The following is a 12309-nucleotide window of genomic DNA, read 5'->3' as shown; positions in this document are numbered from 1 at the left end:
TCTAGATGCTTTCAGCAAACACCGCATATTTAAGAGAGACAGAGAGAAACTAAAAAAAAAATTAATAGACTTACTAAGTGGGGATTTGAAACCCTTAGACTACTTGGGTGAGCTTTTGCTAGTCAAGAAGAAAAATGTGCCGACTAAGGGGTTTTCAAACATTCTTGTTCATTTCCTTCAAATAATGCTTTTATTTCAGATACAGAGAAATTCCCTGACTTCTGCAAGACATGCTGTGATAGGCACATGCAGACCCCAGTGCCCGAGACCTTAAGCATCTGCAAAGCAGTAAGAACAAATGGAAGTCATTTACTGCGAGTTCATTCGTGTCCACACGTGCATTATCTCAGTGCACACTACAGCATTTACACAGCACTTCTTTCCACCTTACTAGAACAAGCCAAAAATGCTTCAGAAAACATTTGACTCACTATCCTGACTTGTCAGGTCCGCATGAAGCCCAGGTTGCACCTCCTAAAACTACTAGACAGATTTGCTTGTAAGAGCTGTACAAGCCGGCAGTGTAGGAGAGCTGTAAATCCAACTGCAATCGCAAACAAAACACCTAACCCTCATCAACAACTCACTGTCCCTATTTCTCCCTGCCTTCCATACCACCCTTTTCTCTGAGGACCTTGGCTCAGCCTCCTTCATCCCATCCTGGGATGATCTCTGGGATGAATTCGCATAAGATTTTAGTCCGTGAGAGCAATGACGATAAAAAAAAATTTTTTAAAAAAATGTATCGTTACTTCTCTTAAAATGAGTTTTTGCCCGTTTCTTCAGCTTTAAAAAAAAAAATTGACAAACATATTGCATAAAGTCAGATGCATTGGATCAGGACTGCTAGGACTTCAAACGGAGACTACAAATCTCACAAACTGAAAAACTACATTGCATCATCCAGGGCAAATCAGCCTGTGACCCACAGCAAACTTCAAGGCACAAATAAATTAGTAGGTCATTGAATAATTAGTCTAGTTCAAAACTGACCCCAAAACCAGTTTCATGTTACAATAAAGCTGTCAGACAGCATGGAAAAACTGACCAAATATTGAAATAGTGAAAAAAATATTAAATACCTTACAGGTAAGAACAAGGCCCACTGCTCTTCTAAAGGACATTTTACTAACAAAGAATTAAAAGCAACAATCACACCGCTTAAGGAACAGGCTGTTTTCCTCAGTTCCCTCTTCTTTCCAGCAGATGTATTTATAGACTTCGCACCATATCTTCACAGGAGAATTAGCACTGAATTTCATCAATGCTTTTATAAAAAATGCTTTTACACCAACAATTTTGTTTCACTTAGAAATTGGATAATTATTTATTTTCCTTTCACACTAACACATTCCTGTTTTATATTTAGGATGTGCATGTGTATGCATAAACACGAGTCCTGGGCAAACTAAGTGAAAGGAGGCTTAGCTGCTGTTTGGAGGTAGGAGTGTACTTTGTGTGTGTGTTTGGTTTTTTAAAGCAGGAGGGTAAAAAAAATACCATAGCTTTCCAAAGGGAAATGTTGTCCTCAAATACCACTTCAAATTCATGCCTCATTAGTACTTCGCCACTCATTTCCTAAGTGCCTAACAGTCATTAGGTCAGCGCAAATCAATGCTGATTTCCCTACAGCTTTTGGAATCGGTTCCTCCAAATTCAGAAGGAACTTAAAATAAAATGTAAATTTATTCAGGACTAAATCAGATCAGCATTCAATGCTGGCAAACTGGAGCTATCGCGTTTTGATATTGAATATACTTGCCTAGTGTGAGCTAATTCCTCAGAGAATTCAGTTTAGAAATTCCTAGTGATTTATCAAAACGGACATTACATAGCGTCCCAGACATCTACTTGTGTTGAACATGTACAGGTACAGATTGCAGCACAACTGTGAGTTAATATTTAAAAAAAAAAAGAAAAAACTTACTTCTAAGCTTTTTCTTACAAGCTTTTAGTGCTTGTAGTAATTTTATTGGGGTTTTTATATATAGTGCAATGGTTTATATAATAGTCAATGACACACGTAATGTTTCTTACTTGATGCAATCCAGTATTTTATTGATTTCAGCATCCAAGAGCAGACACTGCAAAGAAGCTGTCTGCAATTTGTAAACAAAAAAAGTAAGGCATAATAGTAAAATCTTAGAAATAATACCCAAATAAATTTTACCATAATACTGCGCAGCTGTGTTTCAGAAGGTTAACTATTTCGAAATCGTGGTCTGGACAGCATTAGTGTTAGAAATCTGTTCTGTTGTGTATATCAATTAGTGAAGTCACAGAATCATTTTCAAGATCTATTGAATATATGGACTTTTTTAATCATGAAAAAAAGGAAAACCTCACAGCAGCTGAGTAATACTACTTTAACTGGCTACTCTTCCAAACAACCTCTCAGACCAAACACGTAAGCATAATATTCATGCCATGGTTGTTGACAAGAACCAAGTATTGATGAAACCAAGGCCCTGGAAAAACTAGAAAATAAAACAGATCATTACAGGCTGCATCTTTTTTGATTACTACTGCATAATCAATAACCACCTTCCCAGAATGATCATGCTTATGAAAACTAGGCAAGAATGTCATCAGGCTAATCCATAAAGCTGCTAACAACTCACTCATTTCTCCAGTGGGAATATATCCCCAAACACTTTCAAGCACACCCATTAAGATATACATTAAATGGAAGAAAAACAAGCATTTTGCTTGATATATTTTTATGGGCTACATGAGCAAGAGCTTGGAAATTCAGACATAAAAGCAGCCACAAAATTTAAATGTGATTTTTTTCCCCTGTATTCATTAAATGCTGTGCTGTACACAGAAGTCAATAAAAAAGCAGTTGTTTTACATGCGTATCATGCACTGCTGTAAGGTACTCATTTGGTAAGTAGCTGAATTTTATTTCCCCCTCCCCCAGCAGATGCCTTCTTCACTCAACTTCCACATAAGAATCCGAATGTTTCACCAGCCAAGACAACACATTTAAACTCACAGGATACACAGAGCCAGAATTTTCATATGGAATTTGTTCATCCGTTTTGCCATATCAGCACATTGCCATAAAGAACAATAATTTCCATAAAGCTCCAAACTGACACGTGCTAATGATGCTGTGACAATTACAGTTACCATAGCAGCTTTGCACTTTGATGTGCTGCTGTGCCGTTGCATCAGCCAGCCACCCAGCCCCGTTCTCCCTGCTGGGGGCTCACCTTCCCGGAGCAACAGAGATGGGCAACACAAGGAAATGCTGGGGTCTGCAGGTCTCCACTTCGTTAGGATTCCTTTCTTTATTATAAACAACTGATTCTGCAATCTTAAATAACTGAATTAAATGATTAATGTTAACAATATCAAAATTAAATAAAGCCTACTTTAAATAAAGATAAATTTGTGAGTGGAGGAGATTTAAATGAACAAGCAAATGCTGCTAGTAACTCCCCAAGCATTCACATCAGCACACCTTTGCACATGTACTTCAGAGGCTGCTCTAAGATTTTTCCTCGCAGTTTACTTGGTTGCTAATAGTGAACCTGTAATGCTGTTCTTTCATCTGTAAAGGCTGCCCATGCCATTCTGCCTTGCACCAGCTGAGGCAGTGAAAAAAATTGGTATCGAAAATGTACACTTCGTTACACAACATTGGGAAGAAGATACAGAAGGGAAACATCAAAATCTACATAATAACCCACTTCAAATATGCTAACTTGAATACCCAGACTACATTATACACAGTAAAAAATAAAAGTCAGCAAGTGCCTACCATGCAACATGATAACTCTGTGCATTTCCCACTCTTGAAATTTGTCATCAACCCTTTGTTATGTAAGAACAGAAAATTATTCAGCATCATCTCCTTCATGAAATGACATCATGTCTCATCAAGAATTTCTAAGGGTTTGTCAGTCCTACCTCCTGATCTATGCACTTGGACAGAGGAAGAATATTCCAGCAATCCTGGCACGAAACATCTGATTTTAACCGGATGGGTTAGGGACCAGATCCAACCGGTGTAATTCTCAGCTGCAGTTAGGGAGAATTAGCTGGTAAAAAACCTCTGCAAGTTCAAGCATACCATTCATTTGGCAGAAAATGGAAAAAAAAAAATCAAAAAAAAAAAAAAAAAGCAGTGCCCTCTTCAGACACGTCATTTAATGCCCTAAAGATTTTAACCTTAAGAGATATGCCTATACCCATAGTGGAATGACACAATGTACAGGCTAATAATTCAAACATCAAAGCATTTTAGTCACCAGTTACCAGGGAAAACTGCTGATGCATTCAATGACATGATGATTCAGTAACATACTAGTCACTATTTGTTGCTGAAAAAACTTTGCTTCCCCAATAGCTGCAAAATCTCATAGTACTGCTTGAGGAAAAGATATTTTACCTCTGTTGTACAAGATATTTAAGCTCTGTTTAGCTTTTTCTTACAGGAAAACATGTCGTAGCCCCTTGGTAGGAGCCCAGTGTGTAAAGACATATATGGAGAAAACGTGGAGTTGGCAGATGAACATCTCCTAAGTGGCTCTAGTCCTGCACATGTGGGAGAGGAATTCATTAAGGCACTGGTTAGGAGCTCCGTACTGCAGCAACCAAACAAGAGCACCCAACAAGCCACTCCTTCATATACAAGTTTATAATAAGGCTGAGAGTCATAAAGTGAATTATAAAAACCAATGAATATGATACTAACTTTTAGAAAAATGACTGCAGACCCCAGTAAGTCAACGTGAAGATTGCTGATGATCAATTTCATAAAGTGAAATTCCACAGATGTCATAAAAAAAGATCTCAACACAGAAACAGCTCCCAAGTCAAATTACAAAGCAAAACACCTGAATCCAGTTCAGTTTAGCAGGATCCAGTTTAGCAACAGCTGTTAGAGATGCACGTGCAGTTATCTGCCCAAAGCTGCAACACGAACACCAAGAGTCAAACAAGTTCTCCTATCACAGCACGCGGCCAAATTCCAGTAGGGAGTAATCAGAAAAAACCTCGGCACTATGGAAACCTTCCTAAAATGACAGAAAGATTTTCATTGACACAGAGACTAAAAACTGGGGATTAAACATTGTTTTCTCCCCCAAAACACTCAGACTGATCCAGCACCTGTGATATCGTGCCGGCTTTTGAAAGGTTGACAAAGCTTCAGCTGGACCAGGGGAATAAGAATCCACTTCAGTCTTTCTGTTATATGAAATATTGGGGAGGGGGAAAATAGAGACAGAATTGTACAGGGCTAGATTTCCCACACCGTGCTTATAAAAAGGAACTGGACAAGCGAGAAGAGGCAAACAGACACGACCATCTTCTGCCCAATACCGCACAAAAACTGCCTGGCACTTCACAAGGGCTTTGCTGAGTCTCTGTTTCAGTCCGCCTAATTACACAATTTTCTGCATGCCAGTAGTTCATAATCCAAAGAAATTCTCTCCTTCAGCCTAGCAAGACTGTAATTTTTCTTCCCTGCTCTCACAAACAAGGGAATAAGCTCCGGTGATATTTATCACAGGGTATTATTTGTGTCATTAGCAGCTCCCATTGTTCCCTACTCATGCTTTACTGCTCTTCAGCATTTACCCAGCATAAAACTACTGATTTGCCCTGTTCAGTCACTTAACGAAAAGCTTCAGAAATAAAAATATTTTCCAGAACAACATTAAAAAGCTTTTCGTAATTCCATTAATGTCCATAATAGTACAAGGGGGCAAGCACCTCCTTACTCATAGCAGCAAAGTGACCTATATTTTCAAATACCTTGGCAACATTGACTTTTTTTCCTAGTTTAGCTCACATTAGTGCAAGCAAATCATCACAGGCAAATTATCAACCAGCTTTGCTACCTCACAGAAAAATAACTTAGATGGGAATGCTCTAATTAGCTTCATTTGGGAACCTTGCCCGTATCAGTCAATAATAACTAATAATTTATAAATTTGGTGTCTTGCCAGATTTTATAACCAAAGAAATATTCATCAAGAGGAAGTAAGTCCATATTGCATGCTAGTAGTCATTTCAACAGGAAAAAAAAAAAAAAAAAAAAAAAAAAACAAGCCCCCAGTCAAAAATTCAAGCCTGCTTTAAGCAGGAGGTCAGACCACAGAGCTCCCGATAGCCTGACCTGAACACTTCATGATTTCACATCCTCACAGTTACTTCTAAGGCACAGAAAACACCGAAAGGAAAAACAAAACAAACACACACAAAAATAAAGTGGGTGACCCACATTTCAGCTCCTACCCTAGCAGGCTCTGCATGTCTGCCTGAGTGCCTCAGGAGCTCAGCATCACCTGACAGGTCGGGGCTCAGGGCTGAACACAAATTCTACGCTTCAGGAAATGGGATGAAAACAACATATACATTGTGTGAGCTTACTCTAACTCACCCTCAGCGAAAAACTGAAGGCTTTTGCTTTCAGCACCATCAGTGTCTCTGCTTGACAACATTGATTAGACCTGCAAATAAAATATACTACAACACAAAACCCAAAAGCTACATGCACACTCCAGTGGGAAAACTCAACAGCTGCATGCAGGCTAAAAAACAAACAAACAAAAACAGATGACAGAGAAGCAAAGGATTCGTTGACCACAGGAAAATACTTAAGAGGAGGCAGATGAACTATTAATGACCATCTAGAAACCTAAAAAGCTAAATCCCATTCTTTCCTCCCAGCTGGGCTGGGTGATAACGGGTCAGTGCCCCGGTTTGCCTGGCTGTGACCCCGCTGTTTTCAGTCAGAGCACTCGGGCGCGCACAGACCCACGGCTGCAGCACACACGGATCCAGCCATGCTCCACAGCCCGTACAGCTCTTTTGGGGTGCAGCAGTCACATCAATAGTGCATTTCATCCACAGCACGCTGGGGAGGTGTTGAAGCATTTCTAGGTTCCTCACTGAGCACACAGCTCAATACCTGCCCCACTCTCGTTCCCTATAACCACTGCACCGGGTTTGATATCGAATAAATCGCCCCCCACCACAGCTACTAAGCCACTACTTGCAGATTAACCCGCTACAGCTGCCAGGAGCTCAGGTAAAGCCCACATCAAAACCGTTCAAACCTATCAAAAAGGACAAGAAAAAAAAAATCAGATGGCAGAGGGCCAAGATTTTTTTCCTCCTCCCCCCCAGAGCCACAATTTATTTCCACCGCTTGCCTCTTCCACTGGCAGGATCACAACGCCTTGGGTAACCAGCACCACCAAGGGTAGGTGCAGGATGGTGAAATGAGGAGGGTCACAGGGAAAGCCCAGCAGCAAGATCTGACCCTGTAACCCGTCACCTTCTGATGTCTCATTTTCACACTGGAAAGGGTAAAAATTGTGCCTTGAAGTCTGACTGTTTCTGTGGAAGCTCTTCTCAAGCCCACCTGGTAAAGCTGAATCACAGCCTAGAGGGAAGAGAAAGAAGGACACAAAAGCAAGGGGGGGAGGAATAGGGATAACAAGGGAACCTGACAGGCTACGTATCTGCACTCGGCGTGCCTCGGGGGCTGGAGCAGCACAGACAGCAAGGAGCCGTGCTCCCGGCCCCGTCAGCCTTAGCAGTCAGCAGGATGGCTCCCAGCAGCCACGTCAGGCAAGAACACGCCAGCATCACCAGGGTCACACCACCTGCATGTACAATAAATGGCAGAGCAGTCAGCATTTTCTTTACAAGAACGCCTCGTGCTTACACTCAAAGGACAGCAGAATTGTTTGGAAACCACTGGGTAAAGCAGCTGCCCCAACTGAGATGGGACGAGGAGGGTTTGTTGGTATCATCTGCAGATACAGCTGCTGGCACAACTCATGGCACATGGCAGTTTGCTGCTTTCAGACCTCACCTTTCCTCTAAAGCAATTACTGCCTGAAAAGCAAAGCACGAAGTGCAGTAACTCCTTCCCAGCCTGATAGATACAGCTTCTCGTAGACGTGTGGAAGGCGCTGTTTAGGAGCAGCCATTATGTGTGCTGAAATACAGCGGGCAAACCAGGATGCGGTAGGAAGAGCTCCATCGGGTGGTTTCATCCTCGTGAACACAGAGGCATCATTGAGGAGTACGTTAACCTCTGCAGGACAATGAAAACTGCTGATCAAGGCATCTGGGTGCTCTTATGGTACAGCAGATTGCCAGGGATCTGAATTAGGAATTAAACACAAAGTCAAGACTAACACAGAAGACTCATCTGCTCTCTCACAGCATGCCTTGAATCCCCCATTCATTACAGCAAGGTACAGTGAAAATAAAATCATGCAGCTCTCAAGATGACAAAGTAACCCACTTTTTTTAATATGCCAAACATCAGGCTTATTCTGAATAAGCTTTGCTCTCAGATCTTCGCCTCAGTCTTCAAACACTTCATCCACTCAGCTAGTTCACAGATAAATCATACCGCGGGTCCCCGGTGACACAGATCGCAGTTGTATTCCAGATCCGTAAACAGCTTTTTTTCAGCCTAACAGCAACTCCATGAATGTTTTTTACACATCAATTGGTCTTTGATGTGTTGTGCGCCAACAGATTATGAGAAGTAATGAAAAACTTGAGCAAAACAAAGAAGTGCAATAACTGCTACCGTGCGGTATACAGCTTCCCACCATCACTGGTTGCTCTCGCTTCCTGCCACTTCTGCCAGGTGTAACTGCGGGCCCCATTTCTGGGGAATGTAAATCACATTCCTGCCTTTGTTTCTCTTGACTCTCTGTAACAAAAGCAACAATCAATCCAAGTTCCTTGGAGTTGGGCTTTCTGAGCTACAGAACACGATGCCGATGCCGTGTAACACACTGCAGGTTTTGTTAGCAGCTTGCAACAGAGGAGAGCTGCCTACCTGTTTGGAGCCCCTCAGTACCTTTCTGCTTATATGGCCTCACTTCCTTAATGTTACAAAACGACTTATTTTTTCCATTTGTGCTTGACCATGGAAAACCCCAAACTCCTCTTTTTCTCATTTTAGTCACTGAGTGAACTAAGCCATGGAATACATGGACAGAAAAGTGAAATTATCTCTTTTCATGACTCCTTTCTGTCTCAAATGGCAGATGCTTAATCACCTCCCAGTGACCTAACGCCCTTCCTTGTATTCTGTTGCACTACTAAGCTTTAGAGCAGCACAGAAAGCTAAGTCAATTAAGACCATCAGCTCTAATAAATCAGGACAAGTCTTAGGATTCTTTCTCTGCTTTCTCACCTAGCTGAGAAACCATGATTACAGAGCTCCGAAGCTGAGGAAGCTGAGCAAACTGAAGAGCAAATAAAAAGGCGCTTTCCAAGCTTACTTCAAGGAGGTGCAGTTAGTTGTTGACATTTTACTTGTTGCTTACACAAAACCTTTTTATTGGGGTGCGCACGTAATAATTCTGTAGTTCCATTTGATGGTGAATTAATCTCCACCAGACCAAAACTTGGCTTAAGTTTCATGAAGGTTCTTTATATAAGCAATACACGTTGATTCCCTGCAAAAGTTTATATTTGACTTATAAGAACTAGTAAGGAAACTTACATTTTAAGGATCGTAAACCATCTCCTCCAAGTCCAAATAGAAGACAATTACTGTAAGTTAACCCATATGCTTTGACAAGTTAAAAATAGATCTCACTGACACCAATTACATTCAAATTACCTATCGGATAAGAAAACCACCTTGCTGGTTGTATAAGACAACTAAACCCAGTGCTGATCAGAACCGTCTATTTCAGCAGCCCTGACTTTTTGAACAGAAACAGCATCTTATGCAATCAGTCATTAAAGCTGCCCGATTTCCTTCTGCCTAAGAAGGCTACACAAACTCCCATACAACCCTTATCACCTCACTTATTTTTTCGGGTCTCTTTTAGACTGCAGCAAAAACTCTACAATGGAACTGGAGTTATTCCTGCCTTACGAGTGACTTCAGTGGCAGGACACCCTAGTGTTTTCCACCAAGCAACAAACCCTTCACACAGCACCACATCATTTAAAGACAACAAACAAACAAACCAAACAGCTGATTGTCACTGATTCAAACCCAGCCTGACAGAACAAGCTATCAAAACCAAATGCTGCTCTGAATACCTAAATACCAGCTACACATCAACATTTGTCATCAGGAAGAATATTTCGCAGCTAGAAACACTGACAACAAAAGATTACAAAAGCACTAAGACACACAAGGCTGTGTCAGAAATATTTCTGCTTCAGTATCTCAAATAAAAGGAGGCACAAGAAAGATCTGTCCTCTTTGAATGATCAGAAAGAATAAGACAACATACAAAAGAGCTCAGAAAAACCTGGACTAGAATTCTCTTGTCTAGAACACTACCTCAAATTCGATAGCAACTTGTTATCAGGTACAGATAATATAGAGAAATGGTCACAGAATCAAGTTGCACAGACAGCATCCAGACACGGTATTCATCTTCAACAGGTACAGCAGCAACCTCTTATTTTCTTCAGGTATCAATCAAAGTAGATTGGCAAAGATCTGTAACAAATACGATGGCAAGTCTTTTCCTATTTGTGCTGGCACCTCAAAAGCTATGGCAAGCACCCACGGTGCAGATCGTGCAGTTGCCATATCATTAAGTTTCTGTCATATACTTACTATAAAACTTACTTCCAATCTAGTTTCAGGTCTCAACATGGAAACAAATGTCTGTCATTAAGACGATGGATGGCATCCTACGTGCAGCCTATGCACAGTGCCATAGCATCTACTCGCACAGTGGCTGCTTTTCCAGAGCATTGTTCATTCAGCACACAGCAGACCAGCTATGGAACAGATGCAGTGAGCTATCACTCATGCAATTAGTGGTCTCTCCTCTGTTTATTGCACAGCATCTGCACTATGAAGAGAAGAACAATGCACCACGTCCACAGTATCCTGTGCATCCCAAACATTAACAAATACAACTCCACACTCCTGCAAAGGATGCATGTTGATAAGCATAAGAAAAAAGGAGAAAGGAAAAAAATAAACAAAAGGATCTGCTTGGATGAAAGCCAGCAGTATAATTTAGTGGCTCCTGGAGACCTCAAAGCTGAGTATTTGAAGCTCCCGCTGACTTCGCTTTGATCACTTCTGCACACCAGAGTCCAGATTTCTAAACTGCCACACAGAAAACAGAAAAATTCAGAAGGAATAATGAGGAACTAAGACAGGTTCTCCACTTCGGCAATCAGCACCTTATCCACAGAGACCTGGCTTTCTCTTCCAGAGTATTTTTTTTCTGAAATTCATAAAAATAACTATATTCATAAAATAACATGGGTCACCTCCTTGAACTGAGTCCCGCTAAGGCATGTTTTTGCTGCCTCGTCTTTACTATTTTCTTATTTCTCCTGGCAGTGGTAGGCTTGCTGTTGCTTTTAAGAGCGAAGAAGGCCAAGATAAACAAAAAAAAAAGCTATTAAATGATGTGCAACTACCTTTTCCCTGCTACATTTTCATGTTAGTAGTACAGCCTGCACCCCGAAACAGTCATACACAGCTGCACAGACTCGAGCTTCTCTTCTTAAATGTTACAGTCATTACACTGGCAGAAGCCTGTTAAGCCAGAAGGGAATTGATCTGTAAAACTGCATAATTAGCTTCGACAGAACATGGACATCGATACATGAATGTCAGATAAGAAAAGGTTGCGAACTCCAATCTCAGCTGTGCACCTTCCCTCTATTAGGAGGTTGAGGTTCCTTCCCCCTTCTACGCTGGGGTCACCAACAGCATAAATCCAAATTCAGTCAGCTTCCTCCTCCTCTCCAGAAGCTGCTGCCTGCCTGGAAATTCCCAGCACAGGGCCTGCAGCTGCGGCAGGAGCGGCCTCTTCAGAGCATTCCCCTCAGGGACTGCTCTGCTGCCAGTCTTCTGCTGGAAATGCAACAGCCATTTATCCTGCCTGCCCCTCGGCAGTAAGCCATCAAAAGATCATTTCATGAAAAAAACATCATAAATATCTGATAAATACATACCTGGAGTCAGGTCCTTACTTTTTAAGATTTCAAAAGCACCGAGACAACAACAATTACCAACGGCACTTGACTGAAAATACCACATGAAATACAGTGGTGTTTAGCAGTTTCTCTGGAGTAATGAGTTTCATGATGGTGATTAGTAGGTCTTTTCTGAAGATTAATCAACGTAGGCTTCTTTCAATTTCATATTGAAATTATCAAGATCATTCAGAAAGCCAGCCCACAACCGAAAAACAGCTCCAACCATGTTTAAACCCAACAAACAAATGCTGAGGCCCAGCACAAATGACCATTTTTAACATCCATAAACTAGGACCGATCACGAAAGCCGCGTGCTACACAGCAGCTTCAGGACTTGCATAC

General features: G+C 41.3%; 1 protein-coding gene across 1 annotated transcript in view; it reads right to left on the bottom strand.

Moving 5' to 3' along the window:
* FAM171B (family with sequence similarity 171 member B) overlaps positions 1 to 12309 on the bottom strand; it is a 32285-nt gene that overhangs the window by 19025 nt on the left and 951 nt on the right. The gene's annotated exons all lie outside the window — the stretch shown is intronic.

Source organism: Anas platyrhynchos, chromosome 7 (genome assembly GCF_047663525.1).
Source record: "Anas platyrhynchos isolate ZD024472 breed Pekin duck chromosome 7, IASCAAS_PekinDuck_T2T, whole genome shotgun sequence".
Lineage (NCBI taxonomy): Eukaryota > Metazoa > Chordata > Aves > Anseriformes > Anatidae > Anas > Anas platyrhynchos.
The sequence above is the reverse complement of the archived record's forward strand: the minus strand, read 5'-3'. Positions and strand labels throughout refer to the sequence as shown.